The sequence below is a fragment of the Zonotrichia albicollis genome, chromosome 5 (assembly GCF_047830755.1).
Source record: "Zonotrichia albicollis isolate bZonAlb1 chromosome 5, bZonAlb1.hap1, whole genome shotgun sequence".
Classification (NCBI taxonomy): domain Eukaryota; kingdom Metazoa; phylum Chordata; class Aves; order Passeriformes; family Passerellidae; genus Zonotrichia; species Zonotrichia albicollis.
The window spans coordinates 21544535-21564365 of NC_133823.1; the positions used below are offsets into that span (position 1 = coordinate 21544535).

General features: G+C 40.5%; 1 protein-coding gene across 5 annotated transcripts in view; it reads right to left on the bottom strand.

Annotated features, from left to right (window-relative positions):
- Positions 1-14175, bottom strand: part of CSGALNACT1 (chondroitin sulfate N-acetylgalactosaminyltransferase 1) — a 50317-nt gene extending 36142 nt beyond the window's left edge. For 2 of the 5 annotated variants that reach the window (XR_003379728.2, XM_014265426.3), the window contains exons 1-2: positions 13574-13727; positions 13030-13098 (exon numbers count right to left, since the gene is read on the bottom strand). The gene's annotated coding sequence lies outside the window, so the exon portion shown is untranslated. Of the gene's footprint in view, positions 1-6749; positions 6860-13029; positions 13099-13573; positions 13728-14029 lie in introns of those variants that run through there. The other 3 variants (XM_026791964.2, XM_026791965.2, XM_074540979.1) reach the window with 3 other exon arrangements.
- Positions 14176-19831: the final 5656 nt, after the last annotated feature.

Here is a 19831-nt window from a genome sequence, read left to right on the forward strand (position 1 = left end):
ACACTGAGGAGGCTTTCTAAAGGACACACTGTTTTTTTTACCAAGGTTTCTCATACAACTAAAACAGTGCACAGACTACTTGAAAGGAGATGGTTCACTGTGAAAGTAGAAACTTTGAGTTTCATTAGAGATACTGAAACATGTAACCAAAAAAAAAAAATCTTACAAAAAGGATATTACTGGGATAGTCACTAATTTTTTTTCCTTTGAAAAAGGGGAAGTTCCACAAGGAGTTAAGGTAATGATGACATGATACTAGAAGAGGAACATTTGTAATGTGTAGTACTAGTTCTACTGCAACTGAAAACTGTCAAGACACACGTGTGCCAGAGACAAAACACTGTATTTAAGGGAACATAAAATCAGGAACACTGACACAACACTTTATTAATATTTGTCAGATAATATGAGGAAGTCACACCATTGACTTCAGTAACTACTGAGGAATCAAATGAGAAAGAAATTATAAATTGTAATTTCCTACTAAAAGTAAATCAGCTGTAGTGATGGAAAGCAAACATTTTCACACATCTGATTTTATGCATCCTTGGTAGATTTCAAAGGTACAGACACAACATGAAAATTATTTTTAGAGCCTTATAGCTGCATACATTTAGTTAACTTTTGCTATTTTCCCACCTATAAGCAGGCATGTTCTCAACAATTTTCTCTTTTATTCTGGAATGCCATTGTGTGTGGGGATCAGGAGACTTTGGGTTTGTCTTATTTACCAAATTTTACTTGAAAGAAAAAAAATGCAGAGTATCTATGTATCACCTAAATGGAAAAACTGAATTATTACCAAGGTCATAATGATTTATTGTGGAAGTTTTAGTTTCATTTTGAAAGGGAAAAAATAAAAGAAAAAAAAGTATGTTCTTTTCATGGTATAGAACAATATTATCTGCTGAATGTCAGTCAGTAGTGATTCTTTGTAAAGCATTTTGTGCATACAAAACATCAGTACAGCAGTAGTAACTGCTATTAATGAACATTGCAAGTAGACCATCTGACCAGAGCCATTATTTAGACCAGTCCATGCCTGACTTCATTGAAAATTACAGTAATATCATTTTTAGTCCTTAGTGAATCTATTCAATAGCAAAATGTCAAATCCCTCTGATTAGCTCAGTACATACACTGCGATTGAACATCTGAAAGGAGCTTCAGAGGTGCTTTGCACCTTCATGTCATGTGCCCAGGGTCACTAAAGAACAGAAACACAAACCTTAAAATTCATTACCCAGCTGATGCCATTTAAGCTCAGCAATCAACTTACAAACGGTGTATGCAAGACAGGAGATCACTTGCCAAGATGACATTTACAATCCAAGTAAACAAGCAGAACAGTCTAGATTTCCTAATGCATCAGGCTGTTTGCTGGCTCTGATTGCTGCTGCTTAATGCTCAGACCACATGCATGCAAAGAAGCCATACGGTTGTGAGAAAACGAACCACTCTGCTGAAATCTGCATCCTAGGAATCAGAAGGGATTGGGTTAAATGATGGATTGTGCTGTCCTCAAGCATTCCTCCAGTCTCCTCCATCAACATTGATATACCTTTGTTGGAGCACTATGGACTCACTTGGCTTTGCTAAAGGGATGGAAAAATATATTTGGAAGAAAGAAGTGAGGAGTAAACAAATGGAGACAAAAGATGAGGGCACTTATGGAACCACTTAGAATTACTATGTTGCTAAAATACCCTTGTAAAGTGAGGAAATTGGCTGTGAGTAGGTTTGCAGATACAAAGAGCCACAAAACCTCAGCATGGTTTGAAGCGGTTTTGCTGAAGGGAAGCAGCTGTAGCAGCTGGCCTGGATTCTGAAATGTGTTTGGGAAAAAATCCCCAACAAAACAACAAAACTCCCCACATGTTCAAGACATACATATCTGCAGAGAACATCAGGAGAGCCTTAGAGAGCTCAACAGGGGCTGGACGAGAACCACACCTCTCCCCAGGAAGGAGTGATGAGTACACAGGGACTCTCACTCAATTTGCTCTCTTACTTTCCTTGTGCAGTCTCTACCAGCTTTTTTTCTTCCCAAAGGTAGGCTGGGTTAGAAAGCTCTTAACACTCCTCTTTCCACCAAGTCTGTTTATCTGAGCAAGTCCAATAGGCCTGAATCCAGCTACAACAAACTTTCTGGGCACCTCTGACTGTTATGAAATATAGTGACTCAGCCAAGCTACATTAAAAAGAGAACATATTTTATTTGTTTACTGGAACCTAGTAAACCAGAGCAGGAAAAAAAAAGCATCAGAAAGGACACATCCCCACATGAAAGCTTAGTCCTTCTCTCTGACCCTAGGCAGGTGTCTCTATCTGGCTTTCTTCCTCCCCATAGACTTTTGACTGTCTGCCTCCCTCCCCAGGCCCATAGCTCTGCACTTCAGACACAGGTCACCCGTCCTGTGATGCAGTTGAATCAAAGGTATCAGTGCTTATTTATGACCAGCATTTCCCCACAGTTCCCATTGCCATGGTGAGCAGCAACAGAGCCTGAAATATAAGGTCAAAACATAGCCTAGATATCTCCCACAATCCATATGGCATAATCATTTTCTGAGGAAATTTCTGGCATAAATTTGCACTTGCTCTCTGACCAAAAGCACACCTCAGCTCAACACTCTGGACTCCTAACTGAGCTCCTGAGACAGAGAACAATAAACATCCCTTAAAAGCTTGAACTCAGATTCCTCTGCAGAAACTGAAGAGGATCTTGCCAGTTCCTTATAGGTTATCAGTGTTACTTCTTTGATCTCTGTCAGCCTCACTGTGTTTCCTTCTACCATTTGGAAGTTCAGGGCCATGGCACATATCTGCACTGCTTGCCAAGCACCCCAATATTATTTCATAGGAATTTATTATTTTCCATCTTTCAGAAGCTTTTCAGCCTATCCCTGCATAAATAAGGTATGACAATATAGGTTGCATGTCGGGTTTTCGGCTGTTTGAAGGGCCTGGAAAGGCCCGGAGTGGCTTTGGGACAGCCCGCGTATCGAAGGACGAGAAGAGGCTTCAGTTCTTCTTTCGGTTTTTATGTTTATTAATTGTTTATCTAAAAGATGTTCTTTCAGCCCGACAGAGATCTGCTCAGCAGTCAGCCATGAGCACACTGTGCCGCCCTCTGGGCAGGCACCTATCTTTATACCCATTGTTACGTGTACAATATTTATCATTTTTCCCCAATACCATTTATTCTTATTACTCGGTGCACTTTCAGTAATAACCAATCCAAAGGTGCCACCATCACCAAAGAAGATGGAGGAGAAGAAGAAGAAGAAGAAGGACAGGACACACCCCAATTCCTCCATCTTGCTTCTCTAAACCCCCCTGTACATAAATCCTAAACCCTGTGTCTCACCCTCTAATTAACTAATCCCTTCACCATTCACCCCGGTGAAGTCCTCTTATCTTCATACAGGTGTCGTCTCCCGTGTAGGGTCAAAGTCCTGCCACCAGACACTTCTGGCAACATTCCAGGACTCCCGGGCCCCCCAAGGGTGGTCTCGGTGGCTCAGCATCTCAGGACTCAGATCCTGAGATCCCACAGTTGCATGTGAATATATTTGTGAAGACAAACCAGACCTCTTCCCCAGTTGCTATTCCACTGAAAATCAAATGTCAGTCTGAGTGTCTTGGATTACTCAGAGATAATGCAGTCAGCAGCACAATACAGTTATGTGAACTGTATCAAACTAATCAGACATCGAGACAGAGGAAAAAATAGGAGAAATCAAATGAACCCTGGAAGGAGGCATCAAGTTCAGGTTGCCAGGACTGCACATACTGAAATACCTGAGGAAAGATGAAAATTATTGTGGTAAGTACATCACAGTTTAGGCCAGCCTAAGAGAGAGGCTGTCCACTTGGTGGAAACCTGGACAAAAGCAGATATTCAGCCTAAGAGACTGTGTTCTGGAGACAGGTATGAGGACACAAAGTATGAAGCACCAAAAAGGCAGAAACATAATAATAACATACAATCGCTGCCTTGTCTCAGCAAGAGTCAAAATTAAATTACTGGGGCCTACCAGATTTCAGTAAAAATTGACATTTCTGGGCATTAAACAGGATTATTCAATAGATGAGAAGACAGAAGTACAGTATTGAAAATGTGTCAATATATCAGAGTGGTGATACTTCAGCCCAGTTTGGTATCCTAGGCTTGATGAATAATACACTGGGCAAGACAGAAGCTTTTCATTTCTGTGTTACCTCCTGTATCACCTCAGCCTTCTCTGGATTAATTTTAAAGCAGCTATTTTGGAACTTGTGAAAACAAAGGCACCTCCATGTCAGTTTTAGCCTGGGAAACTGTCAAAAATCCAATTCTAGCTGCAGCTTATGTAGAACCAAATGCAGACTCAGGCTTTAATTTTGACATAAGTACCATAACACAAAGACATCAGCTGTTTTTTCCTCTGTAAATTGCAACAGATCTTCTCCACTGATAAGTTTTCATGTCATAGTTGCTTTCTGATCTGAAAACAGTGCAATTTAGAAATTCTTCTCCTCTACCTTGATACAATCTTGAGGAATGCAAGTGAATTCATTTTAATCTGCAACACCAGCAAGATGAAAGAGAATAAAAAAATTTAAAGAGATCAAAATTAAGAAAACGATGTAATATCCAAGGAAAACAAATATTTAGCCAGAAAATAGATATAGCTGAATGGAAATTGTCCTGTGCAATATAAAAAGTGCTGGTAACACTTTTTTGGCTTGGCTTTGTTGTTTCAGTCCTAAGAGATCTGAAATGTTTGCTTTGAACTGCTACTGACCATACACATCAGTTTGATGAGAAAGACCAAAAGTTTAGTATTAAGTGTGTACCATAAGCTGAGGAGCAACAGCTCAGAAGCTGTGTCATTCATCAGGCAAAAGTACACTACAGCCTTCATATAGGGAAATAAGTCCTCTCTTGAAGAAAGCCCATGGAGTAAAAACAAAAGAATACTGTAAGAAAGAGCAAAAGCTCTCAGTGCATTGAGGTGACAAGCGTGCAGCACATCAGAACTTTCCAAAACACTGCTGCACTTTCTAGGTCACCACATGCAGGTTCCAATATCTTTCCAAAGGAAAGAGTCTGGAAACTGGTCTGGAAGATAGTCCTGATCAACTCCTACATGACAGATATATATGTCACTATATTATGGGACTGAACAGCAGCAAGCCAAGTCTCCTTCCTGAAGGTAAGATGATCCTGTGCAAGTCATTTCCCTGCCTTCCTCTTGATATTTCCAGCTGTAGCAAAGACAATAATGATGATGCCCACTGTATTATGCATCTAGATAAGATGTTGAAAATAAACAGAAGTGGATACATACTTAAGATGAAATAACTTGCTGTGGCTTCTTCTCCTCACTATCATGCAAGGAAGCATAACAAGATATTGAACTGAAATGCATTTGGAATTGGACAATCCAAATTCAACCCTCGCAGTGTAAGAATTAGCATCACTATTAATACGCTGAATACTGCTTCTCCAAAAATCTCAAGGTGAAAGATCAGAATTCACCTCTAGATCAGAATATCACCTCTAGAAGGTGGGAGTTTTTCTCACTCCACAGGTATGTTATCATAAATATTAATTGGAAAATGTCTATGTACTTCAAATAGGAGGGGGGAAATGTGCCCAGACTGGAGATGCCCATGGCAGCTGCAGTGAGGAAATAAGAAACTAAAGAAGTCTAGACCAACATGAAAGCTTTTAACATGCCACTGTAAAGGTTCAAGTATCAGTTAGACAGAGTCTAACTGACTCTGTGACTTTAAGAGTCAGATGATTTTATCACCAATCATCTTTATGATCGTGCATACTCAGCAGAGAGGAGCTGTGGACACAATTTGACTCTCATTATTTGAATCCCTAAATCTTTTCAATTTCTATTCAATTTCTAAACACAACTCCTAAAAGAAACAGCAGAAAAGTCTTACTGAGCAACCATATAATCATAGAATACCGGGTTGAAAGGGGCCCTCAGGATAGTTTTGCAGTGGCACTCTCAAGGCAATGCTCACCTCACCTGTGCCATTCTTTCACAAGCTTGTGGGCAAGCTTGGACTTGCCCAGCCCAAGGACTCCAAAGAAAAATGTAGTTGTCACCTGTACCCAATGTTCATCTAAATAACAGTCCCCAGCAGCAGGAAATTGACACAGCACAGCTATTTATGACACAAGCACTCTGTCATCTGCATCACCCACACCTTCTCTCTTTCCTTGGTAACTCTTGGAAAAGAGCTTACCCTTCCCTTGGACTCCCTTTGATAGCAAGGGACATCCATTCGGCTCTTCTCAGTGGAAGGAAATCCTCATGGTTCTAGGTATCTGTGACAGCCAAGGCTTACCTATTCCCTCTGGTTGTCTGAGCACATTATCAGCCCAGATGAAGATTATAATGGATCCCTGATGGCTTTCCCCCCAAAGCCAAATCTCTCCTTTGCTGCTTTATGAAAGTTGAAATATTTATGTGGGAATGTACCAATATCAAAATTCCATGTAAGATTTTTTAACTCTAGGATGGAACTTCAAAAGGAAACTAAAGAAATCTGCTCTGTGAGTACCAGCACCTCTGTAAAACAAATACAGCAGCGATGAAGGATCTCACAGGATGCCACATCTTTGAAACTCAGTATCATGCAGCATAAATTCAGTCCCCTGATACATCCATCCTCTTTTCTACCTCCTCTAACTGACTACATTTGAATCATGCATATGAGAAAAAACATCAGGACAGTACCGTTAGCTGCACTACAAGTCACAGAAGCACAAATGGCATGGAACGTCTGAGCCTTTTAATAATGATGCTCTTCTCCACTGCAGATCACCTGGCATGCACAGTTCAGCTCTCTGAAAAAATAATGCAGTCATTCCCTGATTAAATTACTCCTGGAGTGGAAAAGACATTGAGCAGCCTGCCTGTTTCAATTGGCTGTGTAGTGACTGAGCTCCATGAATATGGAAATAATTAGAAATGCTAGACCAATACAAAGGAGGACGAGGAATATGTGACCCACATAAAGGGCATGCTGGAGTTGCATGAAAGTGAAATCATACTGTAATACTAAATAAGTAGTTTAGTATTGCTATCAGTGATGGAGGTTAGAAAACAAATGAAGATTACTTCAGTAAAATGCCAACTGAGATACAAAGCCTTTTCAAACGCATTTTACAAGCTCCTTTCTCCTAGGAAAGAGGTAAAATTGAGATTTTATTTTAAATCCTAACTCATAAATCTAATCCACACCTTTGTGTCTCTTTTTCTCTTGATGTTTAATAAGTTTACAATATTACAAAGTAGCTGCCAGGCAAGTTTTTTTACTTGGGCTCTGAAGCTTTGACCTTAGTAGTAGTTAATAGCCCAAAAGATTCTAATCAGAGTATGAGAAATAGACAAATACCCTAAGAAAACCAAAAAGCTTTACCACCAGATGAGCCTGTTTTCACCAACTCAAGCAGATGAACTGCTTGAAAGAAAGTAAGAAAACTATGGCCCTGAATTTACTGGAAAAATTCTGTCACATACATCTGTAAAATCTCTAAAAAAAGCTTACATTTTCCTTGGACGTGACTCACTTCCTTGCTTGCCTACCTAGCCCACCTTGCTAACCAGGAAGAACCAGCACTCCAGTATAAGTGGTGCCTGGGTGAAACTGAAGTGCTCTGCTTCCCACATAGTCCTGCAGCTGGAGTACACAGCACATGCAGGCGCCCCGTGTAGCTCTGTCTCTCCTGCCACTCCCTGGAATTGCTGGCCAACAAGGTGTGTAACAGCAGCCTTCTTCAGCTTCTTCTACCTGGCTGTCATAGCAAAAGGCAGATCCAATAGCAGGGAAGACAAACAAAGTCTAAACCACACTGGACAAATGCAAACATCCATACCCACTGAATTCTAAACTTTTTTTGTCCCCATCAGAAAACTAGGGCCACCAATTCATAACAACACTTTTAAGGGGTTCTGAGATGTGCTCTCAAAACTGTTTTGCAGGTACCTTACATTTGCAAAGATCTAGTTTCTTAGTGTAGTTAGTTCCTAAGGATTTTAGAGTGAAGCTTTATTTTCCTTTCTCTAATGCTAAGAAATTTTCCTTTCATTCCTTTAACATTACGTAAGTGCTTTTCATTTCCTGAACAATTTTCAGAGAAAGCCGCTATATTTTTGGAGGAGCTTATTAATTCATAAATTTATATACATAGTTCAATTAAGTATCAGAAAACTTCTCCACTGACTTTTATCTCATGAAATCACCTTGCACTATCCTGTAAATTGAAAGGTCAGTGGCATGTTTTCTATCCCTGTGGCTCAAACAAATCTCTGTATCAATTTTTAAGCTAGCAACCGCTACTTTCACAGTAAGTTCATTAATCTAAAATATTTCTGTTTAAATTTGCTAGGATTAGAAGTAACATTATGATGTGTTATATATTCCCTACAGACAGTTTTTTTACTTAATAGCAGTATGATGAGAAAAAAGCAGTGCAGGTAACATGATTCACTATGCACACCACCATATATTTTGTTAATAGCTTTTTGCAAGATTTCCCAAAGTTTATTTAAAATCTCTTCCCTGAAATCTAAAGGCTACACCTTCTCACAAATAAAATAATACAAAGTTTCCTGTACAAAGCGTTTTTCAAAATTTACCTCTATTACCTTTATTTTCAGACTATTCTAACTGAAGAGGAATGCTTTCCTAAAATACTGGCTCCACATTAAAAGCGCACATGGGAATGACTATTTGATGTAAAGCTCCTCCTTTCAAAATCAATACAACTCAAAGTTTCCCTCTGTGAAGAAAGACAGTACGTACGTGGTCATTGTAAATGTTAATGAAAATATCAGTTGTAGGATACATGAATCAAAGAACACAAATATAGACATACTCTGGTCTGGGCAAGCTGAAATTTAACTGTCCCATCAGGGGTTGGGTGACTGGCTACAAAAGCTGAAAAATAAAAATGCACCCCTCAAAACTGGAAGCCACTTGGTTCACTGAGTGATTACCACTGATCCCTGGCACATGTAGCTCTGTCCACCTCTGTTATGATCATGGCCAGGACTTTCATAACTACCTTCTATTAAATCAATTCATAGGGGAAAATACTGGAAAAATCTTAAAATTGTACAAGTATTAAAATCCCACTTTTAAGACTGAAATATTCTGCCCTCCCAGATGAAGTTGAAGTACCACCTCGGTAGCAGGAATGGCAGCACAGGTGACAGAACATCTCCTTCCCTTTCACCATTCACATCCCAGTAAAAGGTGTGAGTGCAACGCAAACCACTGACCATCAGTACTGGTCTGGGTAACATGAAACTCTCTGAAGATCTCTGCCTTGGTGCATGTGCCTGGGAGGCCTTTGGATATTCAATCACTCCTGTGGTTTGAACATTTTGGCCTGTAATTCTTTATTAAGCCAACTTTCAAAATAAATTATCTTTTAGTAAACCAGGTGGAGTTACAGATCACTCAACTAGTTTGAATTAAGTGATTCTGATTTCTAAATATGGCTATACAATAAAACATAATCTAGTAGGCAAAAATCTGACCTTAAATGCAGGATATATAAGTCCAGCTTTTGGCTCTGCCACGGGCACAGTGGCAAGATTCTGTGTGAGTCTTTTCACCATACACAAAACAGGAACAATAAGAGATTTGCCTCAAAATCTGAGCAACATTATGAGTAGATGATTAATAGATATATTGGGCTACAGACTTTTGGCTTTGAAAATCTTGATCCAGTTTCTTATCCTGGAAAGGAAGCTGGGATTATTCATTTTAAGAACTGTCAACTATTTATAGCCTCAGCTATAAAAAAAAAATTCTTTTAAGAAATAACAAGCCAGAAACCTCTTGCTGCCCAACCATCTCCAGTAGAAACAATTCCCAGGGGTATCTACATACTGTTCCAATGTTGCTGGAGTGCATATTGTTCCATGTCTTCTTGCCAGTAAATTGCCAAACCACTGTCAGACACATGATGGAGAGGAAAAAGGAAAAAGCAGTTCTGAGGATTTAACTTCAGTAGAGTTTCTATCACTGTTCTGTTACTTTAGGAGGATGATGCTCATGTCCAAGTGAGTCAGTAACATTTTTCTGTTATCAAGGAAATGCAGCCTGATCTAGTGGAAGGTGTGCTTGCCTATGGCAGGGGGGTTGGAACTAGAGGATCCTAAAACAATGTTCAATGCTAATGTACTTTTAAGAACATTCCCATTGGCATGGAACTGGGCTAAAAAAGTACAGTTTAGCCTAAAACACACAAACCTGTTGATGATGAACCTGAAAACAGAATCCAGAACTGTAACTACTCTAACAGTGAGGTACCTTAACAAAACCAAAAAAACACACAGCTCTCTGCTATCTTCTGACAATCAACTTTCTGTCTCCGTGTCAGAGGAAAGACAGAGCTCTGCACAACATTGAATGTGTTAATTTACTTGTTGGTAGAGAATACAGCTCACCATGAAGACATTTTTTCTGCTAACTAAGTCCCAAAGGGAGGGGAAGATATTTACTCCTATTTTGACTAAGCAGTCAAGTATAAGAATGTAACACCTACACTAATAAAGATATCAGTGAGTCTCTAAGAAGGAAATCATTGAGGACAATGATGACATCTTATCTGGGTACACACAAACAGTTGAGGATGAAAGATTAACACTGCACTGTCTCAAAACTTTTGTAGTGCAACTGAACAAAAAATGAGAGTTTCTTCAAGAATCAGAAAATGACCTGAGGTATGCTGGTGTGGACAAAGATGCAGTGTGACAGAGCTTTCTCCACCAACTAACTGATGGAGGCTTGTGAGCAGGCTTTCTCCAGGAGATGGGACCTGAAAGGTAAGCTACACGCAAACAAAAAAATTTTGTCAGAAGAGGATCAAGTCAGCAGGACAGGGTGAAAGAAAATAGAAGCTAGGTGTAAATAGATTCAGCATTTTTGCCTTATGTTTTTTGTCCATATTTTTAGTAAGTGTTTCTAAGTGCATTGCTGATTTTAACTGTTACAAACAAAAGTTCATAGTGCATTTCCACTTCACCTCTCTTGGATAGTGCATGGTTTAGACTAATGAGCCTTTCCTTGTCAAGACACAGGTAAGAAAACAAGTACTCAGTTAACCAGGTAATAGGAGCCCAGTTTGGGGCATGCAAGGTGAAATATAGCAAGCCATGAGCTCTCCTCCATTGACTAGGTAGAAAGCTGACACCACAAACTTCATGGAAAAAAATGAACGCCTTCCAGTAAGTCTTGGGAAGCAAGAAGGATGGAATCCAGTAAGATATTGCATCAACTCCAAAGATCCCAAAGAACACACCAGGCCATACACATCACTTATCCTCCTTCTCCATTCATGTTTTCTGGCAAAGTAATGTCCATAGAAATGTCAACACATCGTGGTGGGAGTCTAATAAGACTTGGAAAGCAGTACTGGCTACCTCACAAACCAGAGATCAGAAGGGAAGGGAGGCAGCCCAATACATCATCTGCCAGGGATGGTGAATCAGAGATCCTATCTAGTTTTTTCATAAAAAGGTTCAGAAAACATGTTCTATAAAGACTGCATTAGTTTATTAAACTGCTTAATTTACAGTTTTTAAAGGAACATTTAACTTGAGATAACTTTAAGAATAGGGAATAAAGGAGATTTTTTTTTTGCCAGAGAAAAGAGATTGCAGACATAAAGTAGGTATTTGCACTGTGACAGGATATGGATTTCTAGCTCCAAAAAATAAGATGATAGAAAATAATAAGATTTGGTGTAATGTTGATTAAAGGAAGTTAAGCCTCAATGGGTTTAAAACTATCTTAGAATTAATTTATTCATTTGAATATTGTAAATATTTACAGTGGTAAATATTTTTGTTCTATAAAATGAAAAATAGTTTAGTGTAACTTTGTAACTCTGCCTTCTATCATTCCTTACCCCATCCCAAGTAAAAAAAAAACCTCTTGACAAACTGTTAAAGGACACTTCTAAATGGAGCTAACACTAGGTGGAATTCAAACAGCAAACAGCTTCAGAGATGTGAGGAGCCAAACAAGACAGATTTAAAACATTTTGCTAGATCAAAAGTGTTTCTGGACATGCAGTACAGCATGTTTGCCTTAAAAGATGCAGACTCCCCTTGTAAGAGATGCCCCAAATACTCAGATAGATTGCTTTCAATAATGAGAAAACTATAGAAAGCATGAGCAAAAATCTTGAATTATAAAAACTGCAACCTTGATACAGAAAAGAAAAATTAACATCCCTTGAATGGCAAGCTCTTAAATTGTTTGAAAAGAAATATGAACAAGAAATATTATTTTCTAGTTCCCCCTGCACTAATCATAACTCACCAATAGTAGTTTCCCACACAAATCCATTTTCAATGCAGTTGCATTGGGCAATGTTGCAGTGACACCTTTCAGCTATTCTGATGCTCAAAAATAATGATTCAACCTTTTAAAGCTATATACTTCCTGTAAGAAGCAACATTAAGTACACAAGGAAGTAAACAGCTTGATATGAATAACTATTTTATTTGGAGTGCTCTTAAAAAAGAATACACAAAAAGTACATTGTATATGTTTGAAAACAATTCTACTCAAGTTAAACATTACCATAAAAGTAATTCTTTTACAAGGAAAGTGATTCACAGTGGAAACAATTTGAAACTCAATTTTACAAAGTTTGCATAAGAACTGCCCACCCAGGTCAAAAAATCCACTCACTCCCACACAATATGATAAGCATAGCGGACAAATCCAAAGCAACTACAAAAAATGATCTTTCATTGATCCAGAGAACACAAGCTAATAGGAACATGCAGATATGTAGTAGATATTGTTGAAATAAAAATACAGGATTTTCCTTCTTACATAGGGAAGGAACAGTTTTGTGACAAGTCTAAACGCATTTTATCAATAAGAAAAACAAATAGCAACAGGATAATCTTAGCAACTATAATGAAAGTAAATACTGCATCTACTTCATAGTCTAATTTCAGAGATAAGGATAAAAAATCGCCTTACCTCAAATACAGCTTGAATAGAGACATTAACAATATGCCTACATCCTTCCTTAGTTTTCTCGATCGCAATCTAAGAAGAAATACAAAGTAGCAAATAACTATCTTTCCTTCAGACAGCATATGCCCAGGAATAACACACTTCCCAGTAAAGTGTGCAGAAAAGAAATAAAAAATTAAAACTCAAAAAGACAATCCTTGCAAAAAAAAAAACCCAGAACTTTATATATTTGAAATTCATAGTATGATTTATTGCATTTTAAGGGAGTAGAGACATTCAGGAATTAGATAATATAGACTTAACTGTGATATTACCTCAATGCTCACTAAAATATTAATTCAGTACATTTGTCCACAAAAGGAAGATTGTAAATTCATCCACACAGAACCTGGACACTGGAGACATAAAAAGAGTTCTATTCCAGTAGTAGGCACACATGGGCTCACACGATACAGCCTTATTAACTTGCTTTTTCCTCCCAAATGACAGTGCTTACCAAAGTGACACTCAAATGTTAAATGCTCTGGTCAAGAGTTCAGTCACTGACCTGCAATGAAAGCCTTATGTTCAGCTCCAACATTTTCTAACAGCAAACAAGGAGGAAAAAAAATGGTTTCACGGAATGAACTGTTAAAAAAGAAAATCCTCACATAAGCTTTCCCCGAGGGGGAAGAAATATCCACAAGCTTTAAATTGGCCAGGCGGATTTAAGAGGAAGCAAAAAAAAAAAAAAAAAAAAAAGGCAGCTCTTTCTGTTGCGTCAAAGAGCCCACTGTGCAATAGGAACAGTGAACAGAGTTGTGAAACTGGCAAGCCTTTGCTGAAGACAGCTTTTCAATATGCTCTCAGCATCGTCTCCCAGGGCTGGCTGGAGACAGTCCCACTCCTCTTATATGGGCTCTACTCCTTCAAGAGGCAATCGCTCTTAAGGACAGTTTCTATAAACACACTGTTCTCCCGGCTTGGCTGCACATGATGAGGGCAATTGCACACGTATACATACCTGCACTCAGGGAGCAGACCTGCAGGCACTTGGGGAAAATGAAGGCACACTCCAACTAGCCATCATTACCTTGGCTTAAGAGCAGGATGCTACTGATGACTGACTGCTTGCTAAAACTCCCTTCCCCACTTAGACCATTCAGTGTGCTGCTGGAAAGCAATTCTGAAAGGCACAGTACTTAGAGAGGAAACCTCTAATGCAATTCTACTAGGGAGTTGCAGCCCCAGCAGTGCTCTCTGACTAAAGGAAATCAGTAGTCACATGCTGCTGCCTAGCTTTGTGTGTAGTGCAGAGGGCTCGAAAGGCCCCCAGAGACTGCAGCTACATGGAATGAATGAACCATCCCTCCCAGGAATGATGGCTCCATCACTGAGGACATCTTTAGGGGCTGAACCCGTGTACATAAGGTGAGCAGAATAACCTGGTTAAACATTAGTAAAGCCACACTCATCACCACATACAGGAAACTGGCACACAGATCTCTGCAGGTGAGGACAGCGCCCTGCATTCCTTTCACAAGCCATGGAGATCTGAGCAAAGGCATTCAGAGCACAGTTCAATGTACTCCAACCTGCATCTGGTCTGCTGAGTTACCTTCTGGGCTTCACTGCCTACAAAGGGAACCCATGATGGCTTTCCCAAGAAGAGGTTGCAGACAGCAACATTTTTAGAGATGAGTGCCACTCCAAATGACAAGGCGATGAATGTCTGCAACGTGTGCGCAGAAAGAACTTGCAAGGAAGAATGGCATTGGTAAGGGACAGGAAAAGAAAAGGGAAAATACAAACTGTGGAATGCACTTTTCAATGTGACTGCAGAATTAAAAGTAGGGACAAACATATGCAGCTGGTTAATTTAGAATTTATCTTCTATTTATACATCTTTTGGAGTTGCCACAGGGACATAATGAGCCTGATATGTGGGAAGGCAGCAGAAGGAAACGAAGTATATGCAGGAGTTAAATTCTCTCTATTTGTGTTCTTTCTCTACTTTATGAACTTCTGTATGGAAAAATTACTGGTTTAACAGCTTCTCTTGAAATCCTTCCAGGTGAAAATGAATTTCTCTCCTAAAAAGTGTTTCCATAAATGACAGACTAAGTTTCTGCAAAAAGTACCTTCAACTTAAAAGTGAAATACAGCATTTTCTAAGCATTTAGCCCTGTAAATTTAATACAAGGTCCTATTTGTGCACCAAGCAGTTTGCTGCTTTATTCTGTTTTCACAACACCTGACAACTCACTGTTTCCAAGCCCCAGCTGTAGTGTCACTGGAGTCATATGGGCGTAGATTTGGCCACACGAGAGTAGAGTGATTAATAATTCTGTCTGTGCTGTGTGGAAGATAATTACAATCTGGTTCAGTTCCCCAGATCTAAAAGCTAGGCAGGTATTTTAACACCTCTCATAATAATAATACCTGCTCATAAGATTACCTAAATGTTTCCTCCTATAAATCCAGACTCCCCACCACTCATCAGTGTCACACTGCAAGCTGAAGGAAACTGGTAATATTTGTTCTTTTCTTGAAATTGATTTTTGTTTAATTGAGTATAATAAAAGTAGATTAATTTGCATGTTGAGCAGGTGGCTGGAGCAGATGATGTCCTGATGTCCCTTTCAACCTAAACTATTTTGATTCTGTGAAAATGAGGTCAATTATTAAAAGCTGCCTTAGGCTATTACAGAAATTAAGTGGACTGCGGCCAACTTCAGTGTTTTGAAGCCATAATTTGGATTCGACTGTCAACTGCAGTTTTAGAGTCAAAGATCTCCATTATGTCACTTTGGGAGAAGCTACCAGATCTGCTGAAACATAAACCATAAGCATTTGTAAAGATATTGCCATCTATGAGGTCATTAATGGATATCACTTTATGGAGAGGGTTCCCACACATCCCTTGCTGCTCCACTCTTGGGTTCCCAATCTCCGTTTTTTTTCCCTTCTTATCTATCACCCAGTCATCCAATCTCAATTTAGTGTTCTTCAGCTGCAAGAGACAAAGAAAACACTGAGAATTCTGAGGGACTAAATGCCCAGACAACTCATGTCAGCTGTAGAAATTCCTCTGCACAAAGCAAAGGACACAGAATTGACAAAAAAATCTACAAAATAAGAACACCATTTGCATGATCCCTAGTTTTTGTGTAGACTCCACTATACTGCTACCTCAACACAGAATGTCTTCTCCAATGCCTCATTCAGAAGATGTTGAGAAGATGACCCCTTTCAAATCCTTTCAGTACTATGCAAAGCTTTAGCTTCCTTGTTACCCATGCCAGACATCAACTCCTGCTCCCCAGGCCTAAGGAGTGGCTATCAATTCAAGCCCTCACCACTCAGCACAGCATTTATCCCAGCTTTTGCACTGCCACATCACAGACCACTTTATCCCATACCTGAAACCCAACATGCACACCCTTAGGGCTTTCTGTAAATACTCCAGTCCTGTGTAAGTGACAGCAGCCTACGGCAGCAAGCCAGGAAATCCAACACAGAACAAATGCTATCTGGTGGGATTATACTGATCCAGAAATGTGGAAGGTGGAGAATGACATTCAGAGCCCTTTGCCGCTGCCAAGTGCCAACCCAACACCTTCCAAACACTCTCTTGGCTCATGAAGACTCGCTTTTGTGGTGCAGGAGGAATTTGCAGCACTACCACCAAGGTCTACAATATGGCCTTTGCACACATCATATATCCATCCCCGTGCTGCATCAGCTACTGCCTGAAATATCTCTGTTACTCACCGGCCTTCCTTAAAAAATGAGACAATCTTCCCAGGGAAAAATCATCCTTCACTACTGCCTTGAGGTCAGTGCTGCCTCTTTCCTGCTACAGAATGTCACAAAGCCTCTTCCTGAAAAACAAGGCTCATGCAGGTATTTCAGCTGAGTCCTGTATTCCTGCAGGAAGGAGGCTGAGTGCACTTCCAATTGTCTAGCCAAAACTTTGAGATTCAGCATGTCCTGCACTGTGGAAATCCAAACAGTACAATCTGGGCAAGAATTCAGGAATGCCACAGTAAGTGGAGAGGAAGCTTCAGACCCTGACAGACGTAGCCCAGCCCCACCACCACCTACACGCTTGGCTCCTGGAATGGGAGAGTGTCCGGTTTTCGGCTGTTTGAAGGGCCTGGAAAGGCCCGGAGTGGCCTTGGGGCAGCCTGCGAATCAAAGGACGAGAAGAGGCTTCAGTTCTTCTTTCGGTTTTTATGTTTATTAATTGTTTATCTAAAAGATTTTCTTTCGGCCCGACAGAGGTCTGCTCAGCAGTCAGCCATGAGCACACTGTGCCGCCCTCTGGGCAGGCACCTATCTTTATACCCATTGTTACGTGTACAATATTTATCATTTTTCCCCAATACCATTTATTCTTATTGCCGGGTGCACTTTTAGTAATGACCAATCCAAAAGTGCCACCATCACCAAAGAAGATGGAGGAGAAGAAGAAGAAGAAGAAGGACAGGACACACCCCAATTCCTCCATCTTGCTTCTTTAAACCCCCCTGTACATAAATCCTAAACCCTGTGTCTCACCCTCTAATTAACTAATCCCTTCGCCATTCACCCCGGTGAAGTCCTCCTATCCTCATACAGGTGTCGTCTCCCGTGTAGGGTCAAAGTCCAGCCACCAGACACTTCTGGCAACATTCCAGGACTCCCGAGCCCCCCAAGGGTGGTCTCGGTGGCTCGGCACCTCAGGACTGAGATGCTGAGATCCCACAGGAGAGGAGCATGCAGTGCCATTGGCACATCAGTAATTCAAGTTTAGAACAGCAGTGGCTCTAAACTGTTGGCCTGGCTAAAAACCAAGTTTATATTCCAAGTACCTTCAAATGCTAGTCTGATGTCACCTATTGCAGACACAGTGCCCATATTCTGAAGAAGCACAGTGCTCCTCTTCCTCCCATCCACAAACCCATTAGTGGTGTTTCTTGCTTGCTCATGGAATCACTTGCCCCAATCCCTTGCAAGTCTGATCCTGCCGCCTGTCTTGTATCTATATGAGGATCACAGAGCAAACAGTTTTACCTCCTAACTCCAGGGGTCGGGCAGCCTGAATATAAGTCCTTTCTTGGGTTTAAACTCTTCCAAGCCCCAACTAGACTGTGCCCTTCCGACTTCTTCTGTCAAGTGATGCTGTTTGTACCATAAAAAAGTGGACCTTCAACTTCTTGCCTGGAAGGGCTGAGTGGACTGGCAAACACATGAAGCATTAGGAATGCAGAGGCAAGGATTCAGCAACTCTCTGCAAGAGACAGCAGTACTTCATTTGAAAAAAAAAAAAAAAACAAAAATAACAAAGTATTTACAGTTTTAAAAGAAATTTGAAAAATAATCCAGTGTCCAGAGGACACACAGGCATACACAAAAGGAAAAAAAAAAGATAAAAGGGTGTTTCTAATTTATTGGAAGTATTCCCCCTTGCCTAGTGGATTAAATACAGCAACATCTTGCTTTCATGACACCTTGTGAAACTGGTTACAAAACTGCCATCTTCCTGCCTAGCTGATATCTAGCTGATGTCTCAGGGGTGATTCTGTACCAGCAATTTTTTCAGGGCACTCCTCACACATCCATTAATTTTCAGAAATAACTGTTAGTAATCCCCTGCCCACCCATTTCACTCCTGCAGCATCCTGATTCTGGCCTCACAAGCAGCATATGGGGAACCCCAACTAGCCCATCAGCTCTTGCTGGGCAGTTTTCAAAGAGACAGAATACACAACTTTATTACCATATTCAGTCCCACAATGAAAAACTATATAATAATAATAATAATAATAATAATAATAATAATAATAATAATAATAATAATAATAATAATATTACTACTACTACTACTACTACTATTCAGTCAAAATTGGCTGTGTACATCTGCACAGGCACATGGGGAAGAGCTCTGGGTAGACCTACACACTGGCCAGTGATGAACATTGCTGCAGTTGCAGGGGATTGAAGGGCTGTGAAGCCATTTTTAGGAACCTGTGCCATCCCACAGCAATTTGTAGTTTGATAGCAAGAACAGAAGAAGAGGAGGCACCTGTTTTACAAGGGACTGACTTTCTGCTGTGCCTTTGTCACCTCTCTGTGGTGACAAATGGCCACAGTCTCTGTGTGAATGACTGCAGTCACCCCAGCAGGAAAGCAAGGACCTTGCCTTTTACCTGCAAGAGAGGTTATAAGTCTCTTAAAACTATTTGCTGAAAGGATTATTGCACTAGCTCTGAGATGTGTAATTTATGGATTTAATCAGTGAAAGTCCCCAAGTGCAAAGTCTGTAAGGTGTGTCGCAACATCAGAAAGAAGAGCCTACTTGAAAGGAGCAAAGAAAGTGACAAGGAAATAAACTGAGAATTCTTACTAAGTAACATAAGGGGTTACGCTTGTAATCAAGCCTCCTAACATTAAAATCTAATTATAAGAAGCAAGACTCTGTTCCAAGCTGCTGAAAGGTGGATGCACATCTCTGGTGAGAGGTCCTGCTTTTCCTTCGCATTTGCCTGTGGTGACTTTAGTAGTGGACTGTAAGAACTTCCGAGAACACTAGCTCAGGCAGCAGTGCCTTGGACTTCCAGAGCGGGCTTTGACCAGCAGCAACACCAGTCTTAGGAAGGCAGTGCTCGTTGCCGCCCACATCAGTGCTTTGGCTCGTTCGGGCCCAGCGGACCGGCAATCGCGGGCCCGCTCCGACACTCCGGCCACCGAGAGCAGGCCGGCAATTGCGGGCCCGCTCTGACACTCCGGCCACCGAGAGCAGACCGACAATCGCGGGCCCGCTCCGACACTCCGGCCACCG